This window comes from Pseudonaja textilis, chromosome 5 (assembly GCF_049901715.1).
Source record: "Pseudonaja textilis isolate UNSWEBS1 chromosome 5, rPseTex1.2, whole genome shotgun sequence".
NCBI classification, from domain to species: Eukaryota; Metazoa; Chordata; class Lepidosauria; order Squamata; family Elapidae; genus Pseudonaja; species Pseudonaja textilis.
In genome coordinates this window covers 19,599,676-19,617,741 of record NC_141994.1, presented here as the reverse complement: position 1 = coordinate 19,617,741, position 18,066 = coordinate 19,599,676, and the positions used below count along the sequence as shown (strand labels likewise).

General features: G+C 40.4%; 1 protein-coding gene across 1 annotated transcript in view; it reads right to left on the bottom strand.

The window, feature by feature from the left end:
- CCDC91 (coiled-coil domain containing 91) overlaps window positions 1-18,066 on the bottom strand; it is a 539,477-nt gene that overhangs the window by 381,094 nt on the left and 140,317 nt on the right. The gene's annotated exons all lie outside the window — the stretch shown is intronic.

Here is an 18,066-nt window from a genome sequence, read left to right as displayed (position 1 = left end):
CTGAGCTAACATGACTGGAGGAGGAATTCTGGGAGTTGAAGTCCACAAATCTTAAAGCTGTCAAGTTTGAAGACCCCTTGGATTACCTTGGAAAGTAATGCTTTTACAGCGTAGCCAACCTCAGTGAATATTTTGTACGCACAATTCAAGCCCTGAATTCAAGGTCAATTGGCTGAATTCCCCTTTTTCATTTTGAAATTCTATTTAGGTTAGTGAAAGGGAAGAGGCCAACCAGTTTTCCTAGCTTCAAGTATAGCTGAGACAGTGGTGGGATTCAAAAATTTTACTACCGGTTCTGTGGGCGTGGCTTGGTGAGTGTGGTGTGGCTTGGCGGGCAGGGGAAGGATACTGTAAAATCTCAATTTCCACCCCACCCCAGGGGAAGGATACTGTAAAATCGCCATTCTCTCCCCACCCCACTAACCTGCTTTCCAGTTCCCTTCTCCTCTGCAGGGCAACAAAAGAAGATCCAGCTGGGACTCAATGGGAGGCAGAGAATAGATGGTGGCGGGGCCAGGCAAAGGTGGAATCTGCCGCTTCTCCAAACTACTCAAAATTTCTGCTACCGGTTCTCCAGAACTAGTCAGAACCTGCTGAAGACCACCTCTGAGCTGAAAATGTCCCCTTCTACCACTTGTACCATGCTCAGCAGCTGCTGCTGCAGCCAGCATGGTGGAGATTGGAGGCAGCCTGCAGGCATTCATGCAAACCTCTGCAAATCCTTTCCAGCCACCCAATCCTGTGAAGATGCCCTGCAACTCCGCTGTGCAGAAGTAGCATGCAGGCTCAGCTGTTGCCTGCACTGAATGCAGCGTGGTTGAGTCCAGCAGACGATCTGGGATGATCTTGGAAAAAGACAGGGGGATCTTTGGATGGGTGCCCTGCAAGCCGGAGGAAAGTTGGGGGAAAAAAGTGTTTCCATTTTCTCTCCTGAAAACGGCAGGGATGCCTGTTCCGTTCCAAAAAAGATGTTCCGTTTTCAAATATGTACGAAGAAAAATGGTACATTGTGTGTTTGTGGAACTAAGGTACAAATATGTGCATTCATGCATGCGCACACATCACACTATCCCATTTGTGGTTTAGCAAGGGTGCAGAGGGTTGAAGAGAAGCCAGAATAAGCCCTACCTTGCTCTTTCCTACCAATTTTGCATCTTAATTTCAGCACTGATAGAATAGAATGGAATAGAATAGAATAGAATAGAATAGAATAGAATAGAATAGAATAGAATAGAATAGAATAGAATAGAATAGAATTCTTTATTGGCCAAGTGTGATCAGACACACAATGAATTTGTCTTGGTGCAAATGTTCTCAGTGTACATAAAATAAAAGATACATTTGTCAAGAGTCAAGAATCATAAGGTACTTTGTAAATAGTTGGACACTGTTGAGGGAATTATTTGTTTAGCAGAGTGATGGCGTTCAGGAAAAAAACTGTCCTTGTGTCTAGTTGTTCTAGTGTGCGGTGCTCTATAGCGTTGTTTTGAGGAAAGGAGTTGAAACAGTTTATGTCCGGGATGTGAGGGGTCTGTAGATATTTTCACAGCCCTCTTTTTGACTCGTGCAGTATACAGGTCCTCCATGGAAGGCAGGTTGGTAGTAATTGTTTTTTCTGCAGTCCTAATTACCCTCTGAAGTCTGTGTCTATCCTGTTGGGTTGCAGAACCAAACCAGACGGTTATAGTTAGCGCAGGTCCCATTGTCCAATTGAGTGTCATTGTATTGTTATGAGAAAAAGTCCTCAGGATTGGCAAACACCTGCTGAAGTGTCCTTGGCTCTCATGCCTAGTGTTCTTGATGTCTGGAGCCTCATTCCTTGGACTCAAAAATACGTTCAGTGTGTTAACATACAGATGAACATAATCAAACTGAATACAGATGGTGTGGACTTGTCACAGGTTGTCTTTGTTTAACAATCACAACTGGCAGCAGCAAAACTGTTGCTATGTGCTTATGATTTTACTTAAGCTCTCCTTTGATTTGCAGACCTGTGCACATGCCATAAAGTTACTTTTTCCTCACCATTGTAACTGCACACAATCACTAAATGAGGCAGTTGCTATACCAGCTGTACTTGTAGCTGTACCTTTGAAGGAGCATTTTTATGAGTGGAAGGATCTCTGTCCATCTATCCAGTCTCACCCGTTTTTCACGGGCTTCATGAGTTACAGTGAAGAGAGCCAACTTCTAACCTCTCTAAAAGAAGGGCAGGATGCAACTTTCCAAAAAAGGAAATTTGAGTGTGTCTTTATGGCTCTCTTTGTCTTCTGTGCCACTTTGGGAAGTTCTGTACTGGGGGATGATTTATCTGCCTTTTGAAGGAATAAATAGTAAATATGTTTCCTTTAATTGGAGCGTGAGATACTTGTAGTAGGAGATTTTTAAAAAGCAGCTGTTGAACAGGCTTATTTTTTTAAAAAAAAGAAGTGCCTTTTCTTTCAATTTCCCTGTATAATTCATGATGAGAGTTTACAACACTCATGTCATCAAAGGTTATGGGGATCAGGGTGTGTGTGTGTCTTTTTTCCAGCACATTAATAATGATTGAAACTAACCTACCAAAACCATACAAGGGCACTCAGTATAATTGATTGTGGAATCGGGTAACACTTGGCAGCCAGCATACAAGAATTTATATTGTCTCCTGGTTTGAAACCTTTCCTACGATTGACACTTGATAGCCCTTGATAAGAATATACCTCATACTGCAACCAGTGATTCTTATCTTCTTTTATCAGGTTCAATGAGGAACAAGTGTACGGTGTCTTCAATACACCATTATAGATCCGTGTTTACTTATTTCTTTTGCGACTGATGAAATACAGGCTCATGTGGATTTTTAGAAACTCTATGATGTTTTAACGTCCCATTTTGCATGTTTGATGGTAGTAGTGAGGAATACAACCAGAAAATATTCAGGTATTTATTGACCTCTAACTTGGTTAGAGGGACACGGTGGCTCAGTGGCTAAGACACTGAGATTGTCAGTAAGAAAGGTCGGCTGTTCGAATCCCTAGCACCACGTAACGGAGTGAGCTCCCGTAACTTGTCCCAGCTTCTGCCAACCTAGCAGTTCAAAAGCACGTAAAAAATGCAAGTAGCGCTCCGTGCGCCTTTGGTGTTTAGTCATGCCGGTCACATGACCACGGAGACGTCTTCGGACAGCATTGGTGCTTTCTAACGGAGATGAGCACTGCCCCCTAGAGGCAGAAACGACTAGCACGTATATGTGAGGGCAGGGGTGGGGTTCAAATTTTTTAACAACTGGTTCTGTGGGCATGGCTTAGTTGGTGGGCGTGGCTTGGTGGTCATGTGACTGGGTGGACATGGCTTGGTGGTCATGTTACTGGGTGGGCATGGCCAATTCAACATCACTCTCATCGAGGCACGCATCTCCTCGCCTGATCTCTCGTGACTGTGGGAATGCTGCAACAGTCGTAAGTGTGAAAAATGGTCATCAGTCACTTTTTCAATGGTCACTCCACACAAGCAAAGTACCAGCAAAGGAGGGGGAAAAAACTCTAGAGAACTTCCTGAGACAGGAAGTCTAGTCCTGCCAAGAACGTAATAACGGTTAACAGAGAGGCAGTTTCTTTAAGCAACACCAGAATGTTTCCTTCCTGCCTTCCTTACAGAATTAGGCCAGTAATTTCTTCTAACAACTGATTATCCGAACTGCTTAGAATGTTAACAACCAGTTCTAGTGAATAGGTGTGAACTGATAGAATCCCACCCCTGTGTGAGGGGAACCTTTACCTTTACCTTTAACTTGATTACGATGAGGATGGACCAACGTTGCTGAGTTTAAAATAATCCCAATAGAATTGTAAAAGTTACATTGAAGGGATCCATCATTAACATCATCATCTCCTTTTAATGACCCCATAATCCCTTGTGTTGTGGAGTCTGGGTCACTGAATGGAACTGAGGGTTTACTGGCCAAACCCAAATCCTGCAACTGTGGTTCATAAATTCCATAACCTGAAATCCTTCACAAAACGTATTCTCAATCCTAGAGCCGACTAAAAATGCAAATGTACCAATTATTTTCCTCCTCTGTGTGCTATCATGAGTAAGTTTAAGGATGCATTAAGGTGTTTGTTTTCACTATCACTCTTGTTAACAACTTTAAACGTAGGCCTACACTTCTTCCTACTTTAGCCACGGTAGATAATTTGACCCCCTCTTCTTTGTGGCAGCCCCTCAAATATTGGAATATGGCTATCATGTCCCCACTGCTCCTTTTCACTAGAATGGCCATAACCAAATCCTGCAACCATTCTTCATACGTTTTAGTCTCCAGGCCCTTAATCATATTAGTTGCTCTTCTCTGAACTTTTTCCAAAATCTCAACATCCTTTTTGTAGTATGGTGACCAAAATTGGTTGCAGTATTCCAGGTGTGATCTTACTAGCATTTTATAAAGTGTTCATAGTAATTCACATGATTCTGTTCAGACAGATTTCTAAGCTTTGTGATCACTTTCAAGAAAGATAATCCCAACAAACACTTACCTTTCCAGTTATTATGGTAGCTTAGAATCTGTCATATTTCTAAAACAGAGTTTTGTGATGTGGTAATTCCTAATTCTTATAACGACAGTTTCCTTGTTTTCCTGATTGTTCTGATTTATGATGCAGTTACTACAGGGATGGTATCAGCTTTGTTAGTTGCTTTAATAAGCCACATTTGAAACATTTTTTTATTCTAAGCACTCTGCCAAGGACTAAAGCTGGAACAGCTTCTGAAAGAGGAGTTTAGCAGCCAGAGGTGAAGATTATAAAACTGATTGAAGCATCAGAAAGGCTCCCAACTGAGTGGAATCTATTCAGAAGGCATCTCCCGAGCTAGAAAGTGATGCTGAGACCCTGGAAAGTGTAGAGATAAGCTAAATATGAGCCAGCAGTGTGCAGCAGCAGCTAAAAGAGTCAGTGCAATCCTAAATTGCATTAACAGAGGGATACAAGCAAGATCAAGAGAGGTACTAATACCACTCTATAAAGCCTTAGTAAGACCACGTCTAGAGTACTGCATCCAGTTTTGTTCACCACATTATAAAAAGATATTGAGACTCTAGAAAAAGTACAGAGAAAAACAACCAGAATAATTAGGGCACTGGAGGATAAAACATATGAAGAGTGGTTGCAGGAACTGGACATGGCTAGTCTAATGAAGAGAAGGACCAGGGGACACATGATAGCAATCTTCCAGTATTTGAGGGGCTGCCACAGAGAGGACGGGGTCAAGCTATTATCCAAGACACCTGAAGGCAAGACAAGGAATAATGCATGGAAACTTATCAAGGAAAGATTCAACCTAGAAATAAGGAAAAAAATTCTGACAGTGAGAACAATCAAACAATGGAACGACTTGTCTTCAGAAGTTGTGGGAGCTTTATCACTGGAAGCTTTAAAGAAGAGACTGGACTGCCATTTGTCAGAAACGGTGTAGAGTCTCCGTCTTGGGCGGGAGGTTGGACTAGATGACCTACAAGGTCCCTTCCAACTCTGTTAATCTGTATCTGTAGAGAAGAGCAGCAAAGATGATAAAGGGGATGCAGGCTAAATCATATGATGAATGATTGAAAGAATTAGGTATGCCTAGCCTGTCAAAGAGAAAGATTAGGGGGACATGATGTCTTCCAGTAATTGAGAGGTTGCCATAGAGGAGAAGGAATTGACTTATGCTCCAAACTATTTGAGGGCAGAACAAGAAGCAGTGGGTGGAAGATCATTAAAGAGAGACCTAACCTAGAAGTAAGGAGAAATGTATTGATAGTGACAACAATTCAGCAATGGAACGGCTTGCCTCTAAAAGTTGTGGCTGCTCCATCACTGGAGGTTTTCTAAAATTGACTGCACAACCATTTGACTGGGATAGTATATGATCTCTTGCCTTGAGCAGGGGTTTGAACTAGAGCAGGGGTCTTCAAACTTGACAGCTTTAAGACTTGTGGATTTCAACTCCCAGAATTCCTCCTCCACTCATGTCAGCTCAGGAATTCTGGGAGTTGAAGTTAAACTTAATTTTTAAAGTTGGCAAGTATGAAGACCCTTGGACTAAATAGAACATCTCCAAGGACACTTCCAAGCCTTATGATTTTTTTTTAATATTCTATGAACAGGAATCCGAATACTTGTAGGATTTTGTCTTTTCTGCAGAACAGAAAGGAAATCTGTGTATTCAAAATAGATTTGATTTTACCACTTACAAATTCCCTTATTGTAAATAAACGGCGCAGCATATAATCATCAATCATGCTTTGAAAATGAATGGAATAGAATAAAAAAAAATATTGTCACTTTAAATGCACATGAATTGGCAAACATTAAAATGAAATTAAAAACTTTGTCAAACTTCTGCTTACGTTTCAGTAGCTCTCTCTTAATTCTCAGCCCTTTTCCAGAATGGCATTAGCCAGGCTTGGCAGGCACCACATCTGTCTCCAGAGGAGGTGGCATCGAGTCCACTTGTCCTGAACTTGCTGGGTCAAAAGAGGTGCTAGCAGGAACTCAGAAATAAAGCCCCATTTGTCTGGGCAAGTGCCCAGGAGGTTTTGAGCCAAACAAAACCCAGCAAGGGGAACGGAGGGGAGGACTTATGGGTGTCTGAGGGTGGGGACTCTGAGACAGAGGACAAAGCCAGAGACTCTGCATCCAGTCTTGGGTGATACCAGATGGAGCAGAGAGAAAATAGCAACAGGCAACAGGAGAAGGTATTTTCCACTCCCCCAGGTGCTCTGGGGCTTTGTCTGCGTCGCTATCGGAACGGTGAATTTGCAGAAGCTTTTCCTGTGAGAAATTCCGCGGCTCACACGAGACAACGTTTATGAAGATGGTTTGGAAATAAAGTGAGCCTATTTGCTCCCTTATAAATTCATCCCCCAGAAGCGATAAATATTAAGTCAAGGGAAGGAGAGAAAAAAAGCTGTTCTTGTGCTCTTCCCTGAAGAGGAACTCCTGACTCGCAAATGGAGCTGGATGTATTTTGCAGGTGCCGTGAGAATGTATGACAAAAAGCGTAAGTTGAGTTGCAACAGGGAACAATCCAAAACTCTTAAAAATGTTTCTGTTTAATGCAGAACAAAACCTGGGAGTTAGCATGTTTTGACGGTTTGAAATGTTGTCTTGAAATCATCCCACCCCATCCGTTTAGGAAAGGCGTGATTGTAACGTTTAATTCGAAATGATTCACTCTGGAAAAGATTGGATAGACCACAGTTTAGGCACCAATTTTAGTTGTGTGTGGAGATAAAACTTGTGTTTTTTCTCTATATTACAGTTAATTAATGGATGGGAATATAGATGGCAAAATAATTTCTCAAAGAAAGGGAAAGAATATTCCTTGTAGCTTTGGGGATAGGTGAATAAAACAGGAGAAGATGTTTGATGTCTATTTAAGTTTTTGCTGATCTATGAAAGATTAATTGATCATTTTGGAAGTTTTGCTATGGGGAAATATTCCTTATTCCAAATAAATTGGTTATTGAAAAATCCCACTAACACAATGAATTGCAAGTCATCAGAAGCTGCTACCAATTCATAGCATATCAATAATGACAATCGTTTTATAAACTGAGAGAGAAAGTATATATCTTTGCAATAATTAAAACAGGGAGCACATGCCCAGAATATCTTATATATTTTCAGGTATGCCTAGTTACATTTTTATAAATATTTCAAATATTAGATGCATTTAAACTAAATTGAAAATTAAAGTTAAAGTTATTTAAAAAAATATTTTTTATAATTTTAACTAGGTGGATCTGAGCACCAGATATAGCAGCCTGTGTTTGTACCTATGAAATATAAATTGAAATAGCATCATTGAAAGATGTCCAGTTGCTTTTTAAATTTTAAGGCTGTTCACAGATTAGCCTGCGGCAATGCCAAATGTATCAGGAAAGCTGTTTCTGTATGACTCTTTGCTGCATTAAATCGATATTTTAACATGTATACTTAAGCATCTGGGTTGTCTGACAAGGAAGCATGTGGTCTCTGAACCCTTTGGTGCATTTGGAATTCAGTCTTATTGAGTGCCTATTTATTATTTCTTGATTAAGCAATCTATTAATTTGTTATGAAAGCTTGGTAGATAATGGATGGGAATATATACGTCCTGTTTATTTTCCAAAGAATCAGAAGGTAAGACAAGAAACAATGGATGGGAAAAAAAGGTGGCATTTACAGGTGGCATTTTCCCACGACAAGAATCGCAGGAATGTTCAAGAATAAATCCGAAAAATGTTGGAAATGTCATCAGATACCTGGCTCATATTACCATATGTGGTGGACTTGTGAGGACGCTAGAAAATATTGGACTAAAATCCGCATGTGGTTGGAAAAATGACAAAGAAACATATAGACTTGAAACCAGAGATATTTTTATTGGGAATTTTACCTGATCCATACAGTAAAGATTTAAAATATTTCATTGTAAATGTATTAACAGCGGCTAGGATTGTATTTGCTAAAAATTGGAAAAATGAGAAAATACCATTACAGGAGGAAATTATTAAGAAAATATTGGAATGTGCTGAAATGAGTAAATTGACATTTGAAATTAGAGAACAAGAAGATAAACAATTTTATAAAATTTGGGACCCTTTCTATCAATGGTTAGATAATAAAATACAATAATAGAATACTTAGAATTTTAGAAAATAATGAATATATAAAGATGTATTTCTTTTTTTGTTGTCATATCTATAAAATGTTTTTAGGATAGATTTGGGAGGATTATATGAATTGTTATAAAATAAACTAAGTAAATTATAGTTATCTCGCAAAGTATGAATGAACAAAATTATAGTCAAATGACTGATTAATAGTGATACTAGGGTATTCAATTTTTGATTGATAATATGAGTTATTATGCAATGTAACTGTAATTGAGACTATGAAATGGATGCACAAAAAATTTGTAAACCAACCGACATACTGCTTGTACATTTATGAAAGAAAGTTGGATGTTTTTATGTTTTGTTTGTTTTTGTTTGTCTTTAAAAACCAATAAAACTTGTTTTTTTTTTAAAAAAAGGAAACAATGGATGGAAACTGTTATATATTTGCATACTTACCTATGATAGGTTGGTCCGTGGTGGCGGAAGATTTGAAGAGCCGCCATTGGCCACGAGCCGTGAGCAGCCAGCTATAAAAAAGGCTGCCGCGGTTTCGCCGCATGTGATTACTAGAAAGAAAATAAAAAGGGAAAAAAGGTCAACTGGGTCTCGAGTCTCTTTTCCCACAACGCAACAGAAACTAATCAAGGAAAAAAGCAACTTAGAAATAAGGAGAAATTTCCTAATGGTGAGAACAATCAAATCAATGGAAGGGGTTGCCTTCAGAAGATGAAGATGCTTCATCATTGGAAGTTTTTAAGAAGAGACTGGATTATCACTTGTCTGAAATGGCACAGAGAATCTATGGAGATTCTCAGTCATCCAGGTCATAGTTGTCCCAAAGGTGCCTTCTCCCACCCAAGAGATAATCGGACTTTCTGCTTTTTCTTTGAAAATGTTCTCTTGGATGAGAAGCAAAACGTCTCCAAAGAAAAAACAGAAAGTCCAATTGCCTCTTGAAAAAAGAAAAAAGCACATTTGGGACATGCTTACATAGGAGGTTGAACTAGATCTCAAAGGTCCCTTCCAACTTGATTATTCTGTTATTTTGTAAATTGTTTTGGCAACTGGGCATCAATGAGTCTCCCTTTTTGAAGCAACCATCTATTGGTTTCAACTTCCAGCATCTAAATATCTTCTTGTGGTTTACTTTCAGCCTCCTGACAACAGGTGATGGATCTTTGGGCACTGTAGAAAAATTTGATAAAAATGCTTGGTTGGAGTCCACAAGGAGCAGCAAGGTTTTACCATGCTTTGATTGTCTTAAATGTTGATCAAGGGATCGAGTCTTGACTTGATCCCAGAATGTCCTATGCTAATGGTGAAACTGGTGGACACCCAAGAAGGCATCACTTGTCCAGGTGTGCCAGTTCTCAGGTGGGAAAACTCAGTGGCTCCCCAAAGGCTTCAAATTGGCTAGAAATGAGGACAACCTTCAACAATATGGAGTATTCTACTGTGGCTCCTAATCCGGATTCACTGGTGATGGATGGATCAAAGGTTCTTCCAGATCCTGAAGAGGACAATACACCGGATTCTGCTTTCCAAACAAATAGTGAATCCATAGGACGCAAAGATGTTCAGCAAAAGTGTTCCGCTCCTAAATGTTTTTATGGCCCACGTTTAACAAAAACGAGCATGCAAGGAGATGTGTACAATTTCCTGGAGAGGCCTACAGGATGCAAATGTTTCATTTACCATTTTACCGTGTAAGTACCCAGGTTTTTTTTTTTTAACTTTCTTATGGCTGTTTAGTCTTTAGTTTTGTAAATTGCATTAATCTTACCCTTTTTTTCCTTTAAACATCAATCAAGCATCAATCAAAGCAAAATGTCAATGTTTTGTATATCACATTTATCTCAATCAAGGTTCATATGCCAACAGACATTTCAATTCATAAAGAATGCCCAAGTCAACCCCTCAATCTTTCTAGAAAAATCTTAACAATCTTAACTAAAACTTTGGCTTGCCCAAATCCTTTTGTTTGAAGAGGAATGTTCAAAAGTGCTTGGATTTTCTTTTGCGTAAGAAATCTGCTCTAGAATTGACTGCCTTAATTTTTCTTCTTTTTAAGGAGGGTGTCATGCCCCTGTTAGAATCGGACTCCGAGGGAGAGGAGGAACAGCCGACAGGGAGTGGGAGTATGGTTCCAGAGGTTGTGGAGGAAACTGGGGAAGGGCACAGGCCAGCTGAGCATTCAGAGGAAGACCCAGGCCCATCCCCTCTTCATCCTAGGGCACGCAGGAAGGAGTGGATAAGGGAGAAATGTGAATGGTGTGGTCTTCAGGGGAGGAAAGGGCCTTGATTCCCTTCATGGGCTGCAGCTGTGAGAACTGTTTAAAAGGACAAACTGCACATGGGCCAGTGCTGGAAGCAAAGTGTGAAAATATTTCTAGTCTGTTAGTTCTTATCTGAGTTCTGACGTCCTTCCCAGTGTGTGTATTTTGATACCTGTGGACATCTTCAAGCCCTTATCCTGCCTTGTCTCATTAATTGCTTCAGTGTGGTTTGTGTTGTTTTTTATATTTATAATTTATATGTATTCTGAGTTGGAATCTTCCTTTTCACAACTGCTTGTAGGGGAGTTTTTTTCTCCAGTCAATGATAATTGGACCTCTAAAGCCAAGTTGAAGGAATTAAAGGGACTTCACCTGTTTTTGTGACTTGGTTGCTTTTGTATCCCATCCTGGGTCATCACAGAGGGCTTAGTGGCTGAAAATATGAATCATGACAGAAAAGATTCCAGATCTTCCTTCAGAGAAACTTCTAAGTAAACTCATTGAAATGTCTATTGGCATATGAGCCTTGATTTATGCATGGAGATAATTGTGATGTACAAAACAGGCATCTCTAGGGATTACTAAGAATGGTTCTGGATACAGAAAGTACCCAATGAATGTTGTGCGCCTGCCATAATGGTTCTGTACCGATGGCCAAATCTGGTTCAAGATTTGTGCCTCCATATGCCAGATCTCAGTTAAAACAGGAAGACCATTTAATTTACAATTTCTTTGGAAAGCTCCAAGATTAAAAAAAAAGGATTCCCATTTAATAAGAGAGACAACCTGGAACATAGACTTACATTTCTTTTTATAGTTTGCACTATAGAAATGCAGGTAGTCCTTGACTTACAACATTTAGTGACCAATCAAAGTTACAACATCCCCCCCAAAATGACTCATGAAGGTTTTTCACACTTACGACCATTGCGGTATCCTGATCAAAATTCAGATGTTTGACAACTGACTCATATTTATGACCACTGCAGTGTCCCGGGGTCATTGATAACCTTTTGCAACCAGCAAAAGCAATGAGGAAGCCAGATTCACCTAACAACCGTGTTATTAATTTAACAACTTCTATGATTTGCTTAAGTGTGGGAAGAAAGGTCATAAAATGGGGCAAAACTCACTTAACAACTGTTTCTGTTAGTAACATAAATTTGGAGCTCCATTGTGGTCGTAAAGTTGAGGACTACCTGTACTTCAAAGTGAAAGTCGATTGAATCAGGGGAAAAAAATCATCTATCCAGTTATATCATGAAAACTTAGACATCCAATGCTATGTAAGCATAAGAATTGAAAGAGCGTCGTATTCTGAATAAAAGCAAAAAAATATATATTTGCAAAGTAAAAGACTTTGGAATGGATATTGTTAAAGATACATTCCTTTTTTTTAAAGTACATTTTTTATTTCTATAAACACATCATTGTGTGAACAGTGTGGTTTCAGAGTGTTATACATTTTAAAAGAAACATGACAATAATTTCACATTAATGTTATTAACTTTCTTACATCATTTGGTATTAATGCATATTATCAATCTTAATTATTCAATATTCTCATGTACTGTCATGCCCCTGTCGGAATCTGAGTAGGAAGCCAAACAACTGACAGGGAGTGGGAGTGTGGCTCCATTGTCTGTGGAGGAAACTGGGGAAGGGCAAGGTCCGGCTGGGCAGAGCAGGGGAGAGGTAGAGCAAGGGAGAGGGAATTCAGAGGAAGATCCAGGCCCATCCACTCTTCATCCTAGGGCACACAGGGAGGAATGGAGAAGAGAGTAATGTGGGTTGTGTGGCTTAAGGGGGAGGAAAGGGCCCTGATTCCCTTCATTAGCTGCAGCTGGGAACAGTGTATGAAAAAAGGCAAGCTGTTGGGAGCAAATGTGACTTTATCTTGTATTGTCGTGGCTTATCTGTGTTCCGGGGGTCTTCCTAACTGTGTGAGTTTGGCCATGCTTTCAAGTTTGAAATTCCTGCACCTGCCCTGCCAAGCGAATTACTTCAGTTTGGTTTCTTTGGATTTTAAGTTACTATTTTGTGTGTACCTTGTTTTGGACTTAATTTTCTACAGTCAAAGGCTGTTCCTGGGAGGGCTTTTCTCTAGCTGAAGGTAACCTGGACACTGGGGACAAAGTTGGAGTTAATAAAGGGACTTTTATTGCTTATTTGACTGTGTTACCTTTGTGCCATGTCCCAGGTCATCACATGTACTAATTTATTGGTAACGATACATTCACGGTGTTGTTTTCAGTGTCATACAGTTGCTTTGTTTGTCAAAGCTTGGAAATAGCAGAAAACAAAAGTATTTTATTGACAATTTATCAAACATGTCCCAGTCTCTGAAAGAAAAGTCTTTTTTTACATTAATCCTGAAGGTTGTCTTATTCCAAATTATTAGCAATATATTTGAAAGGAAACAAGAAATAAGCCCAATTAAAATACAGCAGACCCCGTGTTAGTTAACCAACACAATAGTTCTACAAAAACTGTTGCAAGTAGAGATGAGAAGGCCTGGGGAAAAAACCCAGAAAAATTGGGGAAAAAAACGGGATTGAGAAGTTGCTGGTTACTTTTTACCGTTCTATCATCAAGAGCATTTTGGCATACTGTGTAACAGGGTGGCATGCTGGATGCTCTGCAGTAGATAAGAAAATGCTCCAGAGAGTTATAAACACAGCAAAAAAATCGTCGGTTGCTCTCTTTCTTCTCTGGAAGAGATTGCGAAGACCAGACTCCTCTCTAGAGCACTAAAAATCTCCACAGACCATTCTCATCCTGGACATTCATATTTCGAACTGTTACCATCAGGGAGGCGTTATAGGTGTCTTAAAATGAGGACTAATACGTTGAGAAACAGTTTCTTTTCCAAGGCAGTAATTGTCTTGAATCAAACAGTGCATTTGTGATTTAGTCCTATAATTATAATTATTTTAATTTTTAAATACTCTGTAGTGTGATTGTGATGTGGTATTTGAGGCACTGTGCTGGAATGCAATGACAATAAAGGTATTACAAAATCCATACCACAAGGCCCTCAGTACCAAGAAACTAGACATGACCGAGCTTTCCGTGATTGAAGTCAGTGTGCAGTGATTTAACAATGCCCCAGAAGTGGTATTCAGCCAGTTCCGACTGGTTCTGGAGAACTGGTAGCAAAAATTTTCGATAGTTCGGAGAACTGGCCAATCCCACCTTTGACTGGCCCCGCCCCCATCTCTTCTCTGCCTCCCATTGAGTCCCAGCTGATCGACTGGGTCTTCTTTGGCTCTCCTGCACAGGAGAATGGAGCTGGAAAGCAGGTTAGTGGGGTGGGGAGGGAATGGAGATTTTGCAGTATCCTTCCCCTGGCATGTCCAACAAGCTATGCCACACACCCACCAAGCCACACCATGCCCACCAAGCCATGCCCACAGAACCGGTAGTAAAAAAAATTGGAATACCACCACTGCAACGCCTTTGTTTTTAATGTGCATCCTTTTATAAGAGTTAACAGTTCTATCACTGAGGGTATTCTGAACTTGTGAAGGGTAATAGTCCCTATTAGTCCCTAGTTTGTAAACATAGGTGGACGTCAGCGGTTTTAGTTCAGTCGACGGCATCTGTTGAGAAGTCTGATGTCAGTTTTCTGCAGGTAGAATGGTTTACAACCATTCACTGAGTGATGGTTTGAAGTTACAGCAGTGCTGCAAAAGGCACTCCAGTGGTGGGATTCAATCTTTTTTATTACTGGTTCCGTGGGCATGGCTTGGTGGGTATGATGTGGCTTCGTGGATGTGGCTTGGTGGGTGTGGCAGGGGAAGGATACTGTAAAATCTCCATTCCCTCCCCACTCCTGGAGTTATGATAGTGCAAAATCCCCATTCCCTCCACACCCCACTTGTCGCGTTGAGCGACCGGTCTGTTGTTTCGGCTTTCTGGTTGATTGCTGAATTCCTCTCAGAGAATAACCCTCGCAAGGGTGAGTTAGTCCTCGCATGAGGACGAAGTTTAAAGTAACCCTCGCAAGGGTGAGAAAATAGCCCTCGCAAGGGCGAGATAGAGTGGGACCCTCACAAGGGTGAGGCTAGGCAAGACTCTCACAAGAGTGATTGCCAAGCAAGCACAAGAAATAAAACACACAAAACACAAGAGATCTTAAAATGAGGCAACACTTTGAGCCTGGGGGAGATGGGATTCCCTGGCTGCCCTGGAACAGATGGAAAATGTCCGGGCTTCTCTGCTTCTCCTCCTCCTTTCTCTTCCCCCCAGGCTTTTTTCTGTCCTCTTTTATTGTGCTAATTCAAGGGAGGGGGTGAGAGAGGAAATTTACAGGAAGGTAAAGAGATACAATGTTAATCTTTTTAGACCAGTCTACGACATGAGCCACATACTCTGTAGGTGCTACTTTGTAACAACTATAGATAAGCAAATCTTCTTTGAATTGTCTGAGGTTAATCTTTTATTAACTCCCTTCCTGTCAGTGCTTTTTCCTTCTATAATGTTCTGAACTGAATACGTGCCTTTTAGCAAGATTTCTTCCTGTGGAAAAATACAAGACAGAACCAAGATAAAATAGTCACACCCACTAACCTGCTTTCCAGCTCCGTTCTCCTGTGCAGGGCAACCAAAGAAGACCCAGCCGATCAGCTAGGACTCAATGGGAGGCAGAGAATAGGTGGGAGCAGGGCCAGTCAGAGGTGGGATTGGCCAGTTCTCCAAACTACTCAAAATTTCCGCTACCGGTTCTCCAGAACTGGTCAGAACCTGCTGAATATCACCTCTGGGCTACCCATACCTAACAACCATTGCAACATCCCTAGGTGATGTGGTCAAAATCAGAGAACTTGGCAACCAGGATGCATTGATGGCAGTCGCAGTGTCCCAGGGTCATGTGATCATTGTTTGCCATCTTCCCATCTGGCTTTCAAAAAGCAAAGTCAGTGGGAAACACAGATTCGCTTAACAATTGTCGTAGTTCACTTTACGACCAAGTAAAAATTGGGTACAGCCCTGTTAACCACCGTCTTGCTTGGCAGCTGGAATTCTGCTCTCAACTGCAGTCCTAAGTTACTGGCCACCTACTTACAATGGAGATGTAACTCCAACAACCTTGGTTTCTTTCCAGCCTTCCCAATTGAAAAGATTTTTTTGGTAACAGACATAGGGAGGATCTCAATCTCAATGCCTTAACAAGCTGTTCCTATCATAGCAGATTGGCCTGGGATGTTGAACATCAATCAGACTAGAGTTAGAAGAGATTTTGGAGGTCTTTTAGTCCAGTAAAATCAAGGAGGAGAGCCCATACAATTTGAGCCAAGTGGCTGCCCAGTCTCTTCTTTTTAAAATTTATTTATATATTTATTTACATACCATAAGTGCTTAGTGAACAGTGTACTGTCTGGGTCAGTTTGCTTACATGGTAATATTGTTTTAAGTTCCTAGTTTCTATCTCTATTGTCCAACCATTGATAAATCGAGTCCCAAATTTGAAAATATTCTGTGTCTTCTTTTTTTTTTTTATCTTCAGTGTTAGTCCATCCATTTCTGCAGAGTCTTAATTTTTAAAAATTATATCTTCTTCTGTAGCCATTTCTTCATTTTTCCAGTATTGTGCAAACACAATTCTTGCTGCTGTCAAAACATGCAATATTAAATATACATTCCCTTTATCATATTTTTCTGGTATTTAAAAAAAAAATAGTTCTGGGTAATAATCTGTATGCTACTTTAACATTTTTTTTCTAACCACGTATGCATTTTCGTCCAAAATGTTTACTTTGCTTTTGGATGCGTCCACCTGTCCAGTCTCTTCTTAAAAGCCTCCAGTGATGAAGCACCCACAACTTCTGAGGGCAAAGCTGTTCCACTGGTTGATTATTCTCACTGTTAGGAAGTTTCTCCTTAATTCGAGGTTGCTTCTCTCCTTGATTAATTTCCATCCATTGTTTCTTGTTCTGCCTTCTGGTGCTTTGGAAAATAAGTTTACTTCCTTCTCTTTGTTGCAAACAACCTCTGAAATACTGGAATACATACTTGGATAGATATGGAATCTGCCTTCCCACTGTGAGGTACAGGAGAACTGAGATCAGGGTATTTGTGCTTCATTATTAATGGATTTAAAATTTTTGTTAGATCTTCTTTCAAGTATCACTTTCCTGAAGCCATATAAAACATAGTTAAGCACAAGAAAAGTCACAACATATACAGCACAAAACAGATAACAAGGGCATTGTAGTTTTTTTTTCTGAAAAGCTTGACCAGATGGGACAGAGTGAATTTAGAAGACAAATTAGAATAATTCTAGGTAGTTGCTGATCATCAAGAATACGGGAGTGTTTGGAGAAAGGCAGCCTTTGACATAATTAAAATTTTAATGATTTAAGCCATGGTAGTTCTCAACTTATGACCATAATGGACTTCGCAATTTCAGTTGTAAGCAGTAATGGTCATTAAGCAGATTATTATGTAACCACGTCTGATATTTTTGTTTTATTTTTATGCATTGATTATGCATTATTATTTTTACAAATAACTCAAGGCAGCAAACATATCCAATACATCTTCCTCAGTTGTAGGATTCAACTGGTGTTACTACCGGTTCGGTGACTATGGTTCAGGGACTACGATTCAAAATATTTTACTACCGTTCTGTGGGTGTGGCTTGGTAGGAGTGGTGTGGCTTGGTGGGCGTGGCAGGGGAAGGATACTGCAAAATCCCCATTCCCTCCCCACCCACTAACCTGCTTTCCAGCTCCGTTCTCCTGTGCAGGGCAACCAAAGAAGACCCAGCCAATCAGCTGGGACTCAATGGGAGGCAGAGAATAGATGGGGGCGGGGCCAGTCAGAGGTGGCATTTGCCGGTTCCCCAAACTATTCCGCTACTGATTCTCCAGGACTGCTCCAGACCAGCTGAAGACCCCCCTCTGATACTGTTCCCATTCCAATACTAAAAGTTAGAGCACTGTGTGTTTCACCCCAATTTCCCAAGCATTGCACACATCTTCAGACTATGCAAGTTGAAAGATGTGCCAAACAACAAGACCTTTTGTTCCCCTCCATAGCTCTCAAAACAATGGCGTCTGGTCTGAACGAGGGAAGAGATAAGTGACTTTATCTGCAATATGACTCAAATAATGAGAGCAAGCAGGCTTTTAAGAGGTTAGGTGTTACATTCCTGGGCCA